At 38.6% G+C, this 13,972-nt stretch overlaps 1 non-coding gene across 1 annotated transcript; it reads left to right on the forward strand.

Moving 5' to 3' along the window:
• Positions 1-10,181: 10,181 nt before the first annotated feature.
• LOC148581418 (small nucleolar RNA R71) lies at positions 10,182-10,285 on the forward strand. Its single transcript, XR_015896839.1, has one exon. It is a non-coding gene; the product is annotated as a small nucleolar RNA R71 (small nucleolar RNA).
• The last annotated feature ends 3,687 nt before the right edge of the window (positions 10,286-13,972 follow it).

Genomic DNA, 13,972 nt, shown 5'->3' on the forward strand with positions numbered 1-13,972 from the left:
AATAATTTAAGTTTGGTGTGGTGATGAGTGGATAATTTATACGGTTTTTGGCATTGTTTTTACATAATTTTTAGTATAATTTAGTTAGTTTTTAGTATATTTTTATTAGTTTTTAAATAAAAATCACATTACTGGACTTTACTATGAGTTTGTGTGTTTTTCTGTGATTTCAGGTATTTTCTGGCTGAAATTGAGGGACTTGAGCAAAGATCAGATTCAGAGGTTGAAGAAGGACTGCAGATGCTGTTGGATTCTGACCTCCCTGCACTCAAAGTGAATTTTCTGGAGCTACAGAACTCCAAATGGCGCGCTCTTAATTGCGTTGGAAAGTAGACATCCAGGGCTTTCCAGAAATATATAATAGTCCATAATTTACCCGAGTTTAGACGATGCAAACTGGCGTTCAACGCCAGTTCCATGTTGCATTCTGGAGTTAAACGCCAGAAACAGGTTGCAAAGTGGAGTTAAACGCCAGAAACAGGTTACAAACTGGCGTTCAACTCCAAGAGAAGCCTCTACACATGTAAAGCTCAATGATCAGCCCAAGCACACACCAAGTGGGCCCCAGAAGTGGATTTCTGCATCATTTACTCATTTCTGTAAACCCTAATAACTAGTTTAGTATAAATAGGACTTTTTACTATTGTATTTACATCTTTGGATTATCTTTTGATCCTTTGATCATGTTTAGGGGGCTGGCCTCTCGGCCATGCCTAGACCTTGTTCTTATGTATTTTCAATGGTAGAGTTTCTACACACCATAGATTAAGGTGTGGAGCTCTGCTGTTCCTCGAGTATTAAAGCAAAGTACTATTGTTTTTCTATTCAATTCAAGTTTATTCCTATTCTAAGATATTCATTCGCACCCAAGAACATGATGAATGTGATGATTATGTGATGCTCATCATCATTCTCACTTACGAACGTGTGCCTGACAAACACTTCCGTTCTACATGCAAACAAGCTAGAATGAATATCTCTTAGATATCTAATACAGGGGACCAAGTCTGAGATATTAGAGTCTTCGTGGTATAAGTTAGAACCCATGGACGGCCATTCCTGAGATCCGGAAAGTCTAAACCTTGTCTGTGGTATTCCGAGTAGGATCCGGGAAGGGATGGCTGTGACGAGCTTCAAACTCGCGAGTGCTGGGCGTAGTGACAGACGCAAAAGGATAGTAAATCCTATTCCAGTATGATCGAGAACCAACAGATGATTAGCCATGCAGTGATAGCGCATTGGACCATTTTCACAGAGAGGACGGGATGTAGCCATTGACAACGGTGATGCCCAACATATAGCTTGCCATGGAAAAGAGTAGGAATGATTGGATGAAGACAGCAGGAAAGCAGAGGTTCAGGAGGAACGAAAGCATCTCTATACGCTTATCTGAAATTCTATCCTAGTTTATATTTTATTTATATTTATTATCAATTCACCATAACCATTTGAATCTGCCTTACTGAGATTTACAAGGTGACCATAGCTTGCTTCAAGCTGACAATCTCAGTGGGATCGACCCTTACTCACGTAAGGTTTATTACTTGGACGACCCAGTGCACTTGCTGGTTAGTTGTGCGGAATTGTGACAAAGTGTGATTCACGTTTAAGAGCACCAAGTCTTTGGGAGCCATTGTTGATGATCGCAATTTCGTGCACCAATTTCCCATCAAGCAAAGAAGATGGAATAATTTAGACAGTGTACTATGTTGTAGTAGTCATTGCCTTTATCGTTTTCTTACACTAATTTTTTACTCACATTAATGTAATAACAAATCATCATATATATTATGCCTTATTAATGCATTTATTCTCTTAGACATTTTTATTTTGGATATATACACCAAAATATGGTTTTATGGTAACTTATTTGATTTTCAGCAATTTGATTGATCCACTTTCTTGTTATGAATTGAAATAGATCAGATGTTGGTTGCATGCAACTATAGCTGAACTGAATTAATGAAAGGGACAATGGGAAATTCTCCTCATGTTGAACCTCGACACTGTTTGCCTGCAAACATGTGAGTTTTTCCAACATTCTTCATCACATTTTCTCTTTTCTAAGGATCATAATATTTCTTATTTTGAGGCACCGAGGACAGCAAGTGTCAAAAAATCTGGATTGACAAAATATAACGCAGTTGACTATACATTATAATAAGAGACCAATTAATTAAGGGGACGGCGGTGACTTGCAATATCCCAGCAACCAAAATGGCTTACTCATGGAGAGGTAATATTTTTGGCTTAGATTATGACACCCTACTGGTATGAAACTAATTTGAAACAAGCCAATATATTATGCAAAACCCAAAGGCCTAAGTACAATGAAACTTCAGGGAAGCAGCAAGGAACTTTGAGTTCCTATTGTGACAATGGCAAAAAAAATAAAATAAAATCAGTCAGGGTGCCTCCAAAGGAAGGTTACCATGCTAAAAATCTTGCCACAGAGAGGAGATGAAGGTAAAAAGAGTTGGTATTTCTTTGGTACTTGTTTATTCATCATAGACCTATCATGAAGTTTTTAACATGTTCACCAGATGCAAACAGAAGTGAATCATATAAGCAGGACAGAGTTCTTGCTTAAAGTATGCTGGGAGCAGAAGCCAAGTGGGTTTTCAAGGTTGATGGAAGCTATAAAATCATTTGGATTTCAGGTGGAAAATGCCAATATGACCACAATTGACGGAAAGGCTCAGATCATTCTAATAGTTGAGGTAAATATGTAATGTTTTATATGTTATGTTTTAAGTTACAGCTAATACACTAAGTTCAAAATAGATCCTTAATAACTAATTCCAAACGGTTTCATAATAATGGCCTTTTATTTACATGTTATGTTTTAAGTTATAGCTACCATAGTTTTATTTATTTATTTTTAAATGTCAGATCCATATATTATTAATTTGGAGAAAATATATAATAAGTTAGAGATCGAGATCATGTATGCAAATATGTACTGTATATCTCTTGAGTAGTTTGTCATAATCAATATGATCCACGAAACTCCAATCTGAAACATAGAGTGTGTAAGTTGTAATCATGTATATAAGGTGTTCATGTCCGGGGTCGAGCTGTACGACCCGGGCTAATTGACGATAAGACGACCGACCTCTTCAGGTCAGGATTGCCCGACCTCTTCTCAAGGAGTTTGGTCAAAATGCTACAAAGGCCCAAGAAAGGCCCAAATGAAGGGACACAGCCCAATCTAAATGCAATTAAAGCCTAGAAAGATAAGGGCGGTTCCCCAGAAGATAAGATGACCTCACTTAAAGAGAAAAGATAAAGATAACTAACTTATCTTATCTAGAGAGGTCAGTTTACACTACTATAAATGCACTGGAGCACCCAGGTATAACTCATACTCTGATTCTACTAAAAACCTGCTTAAAGCCCATGCTAACTTAGGCATCAGAGTCTCTTGTAGGTACCACCATCCTCCAGTGACCAAAGATCAGCAGCATCTCCAGTTCCACCAGGCCCAACAAGTCGGACACGACAGCTCTGGCCACCATCGCAGATCTCATCCAAGATCGACCTACAGTTTCAGGTAACCCGCGGAAACGGCGTCAAAAAACTCTGTACGCACGTCTTAATAAATCGTTTTTCATTCACAACTTCGATACAACTAACCAGCAAGTGCACTAGGTCGTCCAAGTAATAAAACCTTACGTGAGTAAGGGTCGATCCCACGGAGATTATTGGTATGAAGCAAGCTATGGTCATCTTGTAAATCTCAGTCAGGCGGATATCAAATGGTTATGGAGTTTTCGAATAATAATAATAAATAAACAGAAAATAAGATAGAAATACTTATGTAAATCATTTGTGAGAATTTTAGATAAAGGTATAGAGATGCTTTCGTCCCTCTAACTTCTGCTTTCCTGCTGTCTTCATCCAATCAGTCCTACTCCTTTCTATGGCTGGCTTTATGTAAGGACATCACCATTGTCAATGGCTACTTTTCATCCTCTCTGGAAAATGGTCCGATGCGCTGTCACTGCATGGCTAATCGTCTGGAGGCATCACCGTGGTCAATGGCTGCACCCTATCCTCTTGTGAAAATGGTCCAAATGCTCTGTCACAGCACGGCTAATCATCTGAGGTTCTCGATCATACTGGAATAGGATTCACCCTCATTTTGCGTCTGTCACTACGCCCAGCACTCGCGAGTTTGAGTTCGTCACAGTCATTCAATCCCAGAGCCCTACTCAGAATACCATAGACAAGGTTTAGACTTTCCGGACTCTCATGAATGCCGCCATCAATCTAGCTTATACCACGAAGATTCTGATTAAGAGATCCAAGAGATAATCATCCAATCTAAGGTGGAACGGAAGTGGTTTTTTGGCACGTGTTCGTGGGGGAATGATGATGATTGTCACGTTCATCACATTCAGGTTGAAGTGCGAATGAATATCTTAGAAGCGGAATAAGTTGAATTGAATAGAAAAATAGTAGTACTTTGCATTAATTCATGAGGAACAGCAGAGCTCCACACCTTAATCTATGGAGTGTAGAAACTCTACCGTTGAAAATACATAAGTGAAAGGTTCAGGCATGGCCGAGAGGCCAGCCCCCAAAACGTGATCACAGGATCAAAAATACAATCCAGGATGAAAATACAATAGTAAAAAGTCCTATTTATACTAAACTAGTTACTAGGGTTTACAGAAGTAAGTAATTGATGCATAAATCCACTTCCGGGGCCCACTTGGTGTGTGCTTGGGCTGAGATTGAATGTTACACGTGCAGAGGCTCTTTCTGGAGTTGAACGCCAGGTTGTAACGTATTTCTGGCGTTCAACTCTGGTTCGTGACGTGTTTCTGGCGTTTAACTCCAGACAGCAGCGTAGAACTGGCGTTCAACGCCCTTTTACGTCATTTAAACTCGGCCAAAGTATAGACTATTATATATTTCTGAAAAGCCCTGGACGTCGACTTTCCAACGCAATTGGAAGCGCGCCAGTTCGAGTTTTGTAGCTCTAGAAAATTCATTTTGAGTGCAGGGAGGTCAGAATCCAACAGCATCAGCAGTCCTTCTTCAACCTCTGAATCTGATTTTTGCTCAAGTCCCTCAATTTCAGCCAGAAAATACCTGAAATCACAGAAAAACACACAAACTCATAGTAAATTCCAGAAATGTGAATTTAACATAAAAACTAATGAAAACATCCCTAAAAGTAACTAGATTCTACTAAAAACATACTAAAAACAATGCCAAAAAGCGTATAAATTATCCGCTCATCACAACACCAAACTTAAATTGTTGCTTGTCCCCAAGCAATTGAAAATCAAATAGGATAAAAAGAAGAGAATATACTATAAATTCCAAACTATCAATGAAACATAGCTCCAATCAGATGAGCGGGACTTGTAGCTTTTTGCCTCTTGAATAGTTTTGGCATCTCACTTTATCCATTGAGGTTCAGAATGATTGGCATCTATAGGAACTCAGAGTTCAGATAGTGTTATTGATTCTCCTAGTTTAGTATGATGATTCTTGAACACAGCTACTTTATGAGTCTTGGCCGTGGCCCTAAGCACTTTGTTTTCCAATATTACCACTGGATACATAAATGCCACAGACACATAACTGGGTGAACCTTTTCAGATTATGACTCAGCTTTGCTAAAGTCCCCAATTAGAGGTGTCCAGGGTTCTTAAGCACACTCTTCTTTTGCTTTGGACCTTGACTTTAACCGCTCAGTCTCAAGTTTTCACTTGACACCTTCACGCCACAAGCACATGGTTAGGGACAACTTGGTTTAGCCGCTTAGGCCAGGATTTTATTCCTTTAGGCCCTCCTATCCACTGATGCTCAAAGCCTTGGGATCCTTTTTATTTACCCTTGCCTTTTAGTTTTAAGGGTTATTGGCTTTTTGCTCTTGCCTCTTGGTTTTAAGAGCTTTGGCTTTTTCTGCTTGCTTTTTCTCTTTTTTTTTCGCTATTTTTTTTTCTGCAAGCTTTGTATTCACTGCTTTTTCTTGCTTCAAGAATCATTTTTATGATTTTTCAGATTATCAAATAACATGTCTCCTTGTCATCATTCTTTCAAGAGCCAACATATTTAACATTCTTAAACAACAACTTCAAAAGACATATGCACTATTCAAGCATTCATTCAGAAAACAAGAAGCATTGTCACCACATCAATATAATCAAACTAAGTTCAAGGATAAATTCGAAACTCATGTACTTCTTGTTCTTTTGAATTAAAACATTTTTCATTTAAGAGAGGTGATGGATTCATAGGACATTCATAACTTTAAGACATAGTTACTAAATACTAATGATCATGTAATAAGACACAAACTTAGATAAGCACTTAACATAGAAAACGAAAAACAGAGAATGAAAGAACAAGGAATGAGTCCATCTTAGTGATGGTGGCGTTTTCTCCTTAAGGAACCAATGATGTCCTTGAGCTCTTCTATGTCTCTTCCTTGTCTTTGTTGCTCCTCCCTCATTGCTTTTTGATCTTCTCTAATCTCATGAAGGATGATGGAGTGCTCTTGATGTTCCACCCTTAGTTATCCCATGTTGGAACTTAATTCTCCTAGGGAGGTATTGATTTTCTACCAATAGTTTTGTGGAGGAAAATGCATTTGAGGCATCTCCGGGATCTCATGGTGATGAGCTTCATGCGTCTCTTGAGATCCATGAATGAGCTCTCTTGTTTGCTCCATCCTTTTCTTAGTGATGGGCTTCTCTTCCTCAATGGGAATGTCTCATTCTATGTCAATCCCAGCTGAGTTGCATAGATGGCAAATGAGGTGGGGAAAAGCTAACCTTGCCATAGTGGAGGACTTGTCAGCTACCTTGTAGAGTTCTTGAGGTATAATCTCATGAACCTCCACTTCTTCTCCAATCATGATGCTATGGATCATGATGGCCCGGTCTATAGTAACTTCAGACCAGTTGCTAGTGGGAATGATTGAGCGTTGAATGAACTCCAACCATCCTCTAGCTACAGGCTTAAGGTCCAGTCTTCTCAGTTGAACCGGTTTGCCTTTTGAGTCATTCTTCCATTGAGCTCCTTCCACACATATATCCATGAGGACTTGGTCCAACCTTTGATCAAAGTTGACTTTCCTTGTGTAGGGGCGTGCGTTCTCTTCCATCATTGGCAAGTTGAACGCTAACCTTACATTTTTTGGACTAAAATCTAAGTAATTCCCCCGAACCATGGTGAGATAATTCTTTGGGTTCGGGTTCTTACTTTGATCATGGTTCCTTGTGATCCATGCATTAGCATAGAACTCTTGAACCATTGGAGTTCCGACTTGTTGGATGGGGTTTGTTAGAACTTCCCAACCTCTTCTATGGATCTCATGTCGGATATCCGGATACTCATTTCTCTTGAGTTTGAAAGGGACCTCGGGGATCACCTTCTTCTTGGCCACAACATCATAGAAGTGGTCTTGATGAGCTTTGGAGATGAATCTTTCCATCTCCCATGACTCGGAGGTGGAAGCTTTTGTCTTCCCTTTCCCTTTTCTAGAGGATTCTCCGGTCTTGGGTGCCATCAATGGTAATGGAAAAACAAAAAGCTTATGCTTTTACCACACCAAACTTAGAATATTGCTCGCCCTCGAGCAAGAGAAGAAAGAATAGATGAAGAAGAATAAGAAAATATGGAGGAGAGGAGGGAGAGGTGTATTCGGCCAAGAAGAGAAGAGAGGGTTGTGTTGTGTGAAAATGAGGAAGAATGGAGGGCTATATATAGGGAAGGGGGGTAAGGTTCGGCCATAAAGGTGGGTTTTGGGTGGGAAATTGATTTTGAATTTTGAAGGTAGGTGGGGTTTATGATGTAGATTTATGGGGAAGAGTGGATGGATGTGAGTGGTGAAGTGGTGATAGGGAAAATAGATGAACATTGAGAAGAGGGAAGAGAGTGAATGGTGGTAGGTGGGGATCCTGTGGGGTCCACAGATGCTGAGTTAATCCTGTGGGGTCCACAGATCCTGAGGTGTCAAGGATTTGCATCCTTGCACCCATTAGGCATGTAAAATGCCTTTGCATGCAATTCTGGCGTTTAAACGCCGAATTGATGCTTGTTCTGGGCGTTTAACGCCCAGATGCAGCATATATCTGGCGTTGAACGCCAGCCAGGTATTTGTTTCTGGCGTTCAGCGCCAGCTCTTCTTCACTGTGCATTTCTGGCGTCTGAACGCCAGGATGCTGCTTGTTTCTGGCGTTCAACACCAGAAATATGCTCTGTTCTGGCGTTGAACACCAGACAGATGCTCCTTACTGGCGTTTAAACGCCAGTGAGATCCTCCTCCAGGGTGTGATTTTTCTTCTGCTGTTTTTGATTCCGTTTTCAATTTTTATATTTATTTTGTGACTCCACATGATCATGAACCTAATAAAACATGAAAAACAATAAAAATAAAAATAAAATTAGATAAATAAAAATTGGGTTGCCTCCCAACAAGCGCTTCTTTAATGTCAATAGCTTGACAGTGGGCTCTCATGGAGCCTCACAGATGTTCAGAGCATTGTTGAGACTCCCCAACACCAAACTTAGAGTTTGGATATGGGAGTTCAACACCAAACTTAGAGTTTGGTTGTGGCCTCCCAACACCAAACTTAGAGTTTGACTGTGGGGGCACTGGTTGACTCTGTTTTGAGAGAAGCTTACTGTGCCTCTTTTCCATGTTTACAGAAGGATGTCCTTGAGTTTTAAACTCAAGGGAGTCCTCATTCAATTGAAGGACTAGTTCACCTCTGTTAACATCAATCATAGCTCTTGCTGTGGCTAGGAAGGGTCTTCCAAGGATGATGGATTCATCCTCATCCTTCCCAGTATCTAGGATTATGAAATCAGCAGGGATGTAAAGGCCTTCAACCTTTACTAGTACGTCCTCTACTTGTCCATAAGCCTCTTTTCTTGAATTGTCTGCCATCTCTAATGAGATTCTAGCAGCTTGTACCTCAAAAATTCCCAGTTTTTCCATTACAGAGAGTGGCATGAGGTTTATTCCTGACCCAAGGTCACATAGAGCCTTCTCAAAGGTCATGGTGCCTATGGTACAAGGTATTAGGAACTTTCCAGGATCCTGTTTCTTCTGAGGCAATCTCAGTTGTTCCAATGCATTTAGTTCATTGGTGAACAGGGGAGGTTCATCTCCCCAAGTCTCTTTACCAAATAAATTGGCATTCAGCTTCATGATTGCACCAAGGAACTTGGCAACTTGCTCTTCAGTAACATCCTCATTCTCTTCTGAAGAGGAATACTCATCAGAGCTCATGAATGGCATAAGGAGGTTCAATGGAATCTCTATGGTCTCTAGATGAGCCTTAGATTCCTTTGGTTCCTCAGAGGGAAACTCCTTATTGATCACTGAACGTCCCAGGAGGTCTTCCTCCTTGGGATTCACGTCCTTCTCCTCTCTTGTGGGTTCGGCCATGATGGTCATTTCAATGGCCTTGCACTCTCCTTTTGGATTTTCTTCTGTATTGCTTGGGAGAGTACTAGGAGGGATTTCAATGACTCTTTTACTCAGCTGGCCCACTTGTGCCTCCAAATTTCTAATGGAGGACCTTATTTCATTCATGAAACTTACAGTGGCCTTAGATAGATCGGAGACTAAGTTTGCTAAATTAGAGGTATTTTGTTCAGAGTTCTCTGTCTGTTGCTGAGTGGATGATGGAAAAGGTTTACTATTGTTAAACCTATTTCTTCCACCATTATTAAAGCCTTGTTGAGGCTTTTGATCCTTCCATGAGAGATTTGGGTGATTTCTCCATGAGGGGTTATAGGTGTTTCCATATGGTTCACCCATGTAATTCACCTCTGCTATTGCAGGGTTCTCAGGATCATAAGCTTCTTCTTCAGAAGCTGCCTCTTGAGTACTGTTGGATGCAGCTTGCATTCCATTCAGACTCTGAGAAATCATATTGACTTGCTGAGTCAATATTTTATTCTGAGCCAATATGGTATTCAGAGTATCAATTTCAAGAACTCCCTTCTTCTGAGGCGTCCCATTACTCACAGGATTCCTCTCAGAAGTGTACATGAACTGGTTATTAGCAACCATGTCAATGAGTTCTTGAGCTTCTGTAGGCGTTTTCTTTAGGTGAATGGATCCACCTGCAGAAGTATCCAATGACATTTTAGCTAATTCAGACAGACCATCATAGAATATATCCAGGATGGTCCATTCTGAAAGCATGTCAGAATGACACTTTTTGGTCAGTTGCTTGTATCTCTCCCAAGCTTCATAGAGGGATTCACCTTCTTTCTGTCTGAAGGTTTGAACATCCACTCTAAGCTTACTAAGCTTTTGAGGAGGAAAGAACTTGGCTAAGAAAGCCGTGACCAGCTTATCCCAAGAGTTCAGGCTATCTTTGGATTGAGAGTCCAACCACACTCTAGCTCTGTCTCTTACAGAAAAAGGGAAAAGCATGAGCCTGTAGACTTTAGGATCTACTCCATTAGTCTTAATAGTATCACAGATCTGCAAAAATTCAGTTAAGAACTGAAAAGGATCTTCAGATGGAAGTCCATGGAACTTGCAGTTCTGCTGCATCAGAGAAACTAATTGAGGTTTCAGCTCAAAATTATTTGCTCCAATGGTAGGGATGGAGATGCTTCTTCCATGTAAATTGGAATTAGGTGTAGTGAAGTCACCAAGCATTCTCCTTGCATTATTATTATTTTCGGCTGCCATCTCCTCTTCCTGTTCGAAAATTTCTGACAGGTGCTTGCTGGATTATTGTAATTTAGCTTCTCTTAGTTTCTTCTTCAGAGTCATTTCAGGTTCTGGATCTACTTCAACAAGAATGTTCTTGTCCTTGCTCCTGCTCATATGAAAAAGAGGGAACAGAAAAATAATAATAATAGGGATCCTTTTTACCCAAGTATAGAGGTTCCCTTATGTGAGTAGAAGAAAAGAATAAGAGAAAATCTGAACTCAGAGAGAGAGAGAGAGAGAGAATTTGGATTTTTGGTGAGTGAGGAAGAGATGTTAGTAAATAAATAAATAAATAAAAAGAGATGAGAGAGAGAGAGAGAGAATTTTCGAAAATTATTTTTTGAAAAAGAGTTAGTGATTTTCGAAAATTGTTTTTGAAAAAAAGTTAGTAATTTTCGAAAAATAAAATCAAAAATTAAAATAATTAGTTAATTGAAAAAAATTTTTGAAAAAGAGGGAGATATTTCGAAAATTAGAGAGAGAGAGTTAGTTAGGCAGTTTTGAAAAAGATAAGAAACAAACAAAAAGTTAGTTAGTTAGTTGCAACAAATTTTGAAAATCAATTTTTAAAAAGATAAGAAGATAAGAAGTTAGAAAAGATATTTTTGAAAAGATATGATTGAAATTAGTTTTTTGAAAAAGATTTGATTTTTAGAATCACAATTAATGACTTGATTCACAAGAAATCACAAGATATGATTCTAGAACTTAAAGTTTGAATCTTTCTTAACAAGTAAGTAACAAACTTGAAATTTTTTTTGAATCAAAACATTAATTGATGATGTTATTTTCGAAAATTATGAGATGGAATGAAGAAAAAGATTTTTGAAAAATATTTTTATAATTTTCGAAAATAAATAAGAAAATTGAAAAAGATTTGATTTTTGAGAGAGATTTTGAAAAAGATAAGATTTTTAAATTGAAAATTTGATTTGACTCATATAAAAAAAAACAACTAGATTTTAAAAATTTTTGAAAAAGTCAAATCTAATTTTCGAAATTTTGAGAGAGAAAAAGGGGAAGATATTTTTTTTTGACTTTTTGAATTTTTAATGATGAAAGAGAAAAACATGAAAAAGACTTAATGCATGAAAGTTATGGATCAAAACAATGAATGCATGCAAGAATGCTATGAATGTCAAGATGAACACCAAGAACACTTTGAAGATCATGATGAACATCAAGAACATATTTTTGAAAATTTTTATATGCAAAGAAAACATGCAAGACACCAAACTTAGAAATTTTTCATGTATAGACACTATGAATGCAAGAATGCATATGAAAAACAAGAAAAGACACAAAACATGAAAATGCAAAGATCAAACAAGAAGATTTACCAAGAACAACTTGAAGATCATGAAGAACACTATGAATGCATGAATTTTTTTTTTCGAAAAATGCAAGATGAGCATGCAATTGACACCAAACTTAAAATCTGACTCAAGACTCAAACAAGAAACACAAAATATTTTTGATTTTTATGATTTTATAATTTTTTTTTGTATTTTTCGAAAATTATTTGTGAAAAAGAAAAATAAGAATTCCAAAATTTTTAATATGAATTCCAGGAATCTTGCACTCTTAGTCTAAAGCTCCAATCTGAGGGTTAGACATGGCTTAATAGCCAGTCAAGCTTTAGCATGTAAATCAAGTGGATCAGGAACAACAGCAGGTGGATCAACAATAACTAGCTTGCTCTTGATAATGTTGGGTTGGAAGCCCCAGTCTAAATGAATTTAGACATGGCTTTACAGCCAGTCAGGCTTCAACATGCTTCATGAAACACTAGAATTCATTCTTAAAAATTCTTAAGAACATAATAAAAATTTTTGAAAAGAAATTTTTTTTTTTCGAAAACAGATGAGAAATTTTTGAAAGATTTTTGAAAATAAAACAAAAAAAAATTACCTAATCTGAGCAACAAAATGAACCGTCATTTGTTCAAACTCGAACAATCCCTGGCAACGGCGCCAAAAACTTGGTGCACGAAATTGTGATCTCAGGAAATGGCGCCAAAAACTCTGTACGCACGTCTTAATAAATCGTTTTTCATTCACAACTTCGATACAACTAACCAGCAAGTGCACTGGGTCGTCCAAGTAATAAAACCTTACGTGAGTAAGGGTCGATCCCACGGAGATTGTTGGTATGAAGCAAGCTATGGTCATCTTGTAAATCTCAGTTAGGCGGATATCAAATGGTTATGGAGTTTTCGAATAATAATAATAAATAAACAGAAAATAAGATAGAAATACTTATGTAAATCATTGGTGAGAATTTCAGATAAAGGTATAGAGATGCTTTCGTCCCTCTAACTTCTACTTTCCTGCTGTCTTCATCCAATCAGTCCTACTCCTTTCTATGGCTGGCTTTATGTAAGGACATCACCATTGTCAATGGCTACTTTTCATCCTCTCTGGAAAATGGTCCGATGCGCTGTCACTGCATGGCTAATCGTCTGGAGGCATCACCGTGGTCAATGGCTACACCCTATCCTCTTGTGAAAATGGTCCAAATGCTCTGTCACAGCACGGCTAATCATCTGAGGTTCTCGATCATACTGGAATAGGATTCACCCTCCTTTTGCGTCTGTCACTACGCCCAGCACTCGCGAGTTTGAAGTTCGTCACAGTCATTCAATCCCAGAGCCCTACTCGGAATACCACACATAAGGTTTAGACTTTCCGGACTCTCATGAATGCCACCATCAATCTAGCTTATACCACGAAGATTCTGATTAAGAGATCCAAGAGATAATCATCCAATCTAAGGTGGAACGGAAGTGGTTGTCAGGCATGCGTTCGTGGGGAAATGATGATGATTGTCACGTTCATCACATTCAGGTTGAAGTGCGAATGAATATCTTAGAAGCAGAATAAGTTGAATTGAATAGAAAAACAGTAGTACTTTGCATTAATTCATGAGGAACAGCAGAGCTCCACACCTTAATCTATGGAGTGTAGAAACTCTACCGTTGAAAATACATAAGTGAAAGGTTCAGGCATGGCCGAGAGGCCAGCCCCCAAAATGTGATCACAGGATCAAAAATACAATCTAGGATGAAAACACAATAGTAAAAAGTCCTATTTATACTAAACTAGTTACTAGGGTTTACAGAAGTAAGTAATTGATGCATAAATCCACTTCCGGAGCCCACTTGGTGTGTGCTTGGGCTGAGCTTGAATGTTACACGTGCAGAGGCTCTTTCTGGAGTTGAACGCCAGGTTGTAACGTATTTCTGGCGTTCAACTCTGGTTCGTGACG

The sequence above is a fragment of the Arachis ipaensis genome, chromosome B10 (genome assembly GCF_059453495.1).
Source record: "Arachis ipaensis isolate K30076 ecotype BB chromosome B10, ASM5945349v1, whole genome shotgun sequence".
Lineage (NCBI taxonomy): Eukaryota > Viridiplantae > Streptophyta > Magnoliopsida > Fabales > Fabaceae > Arachis > Arachis ipaensis.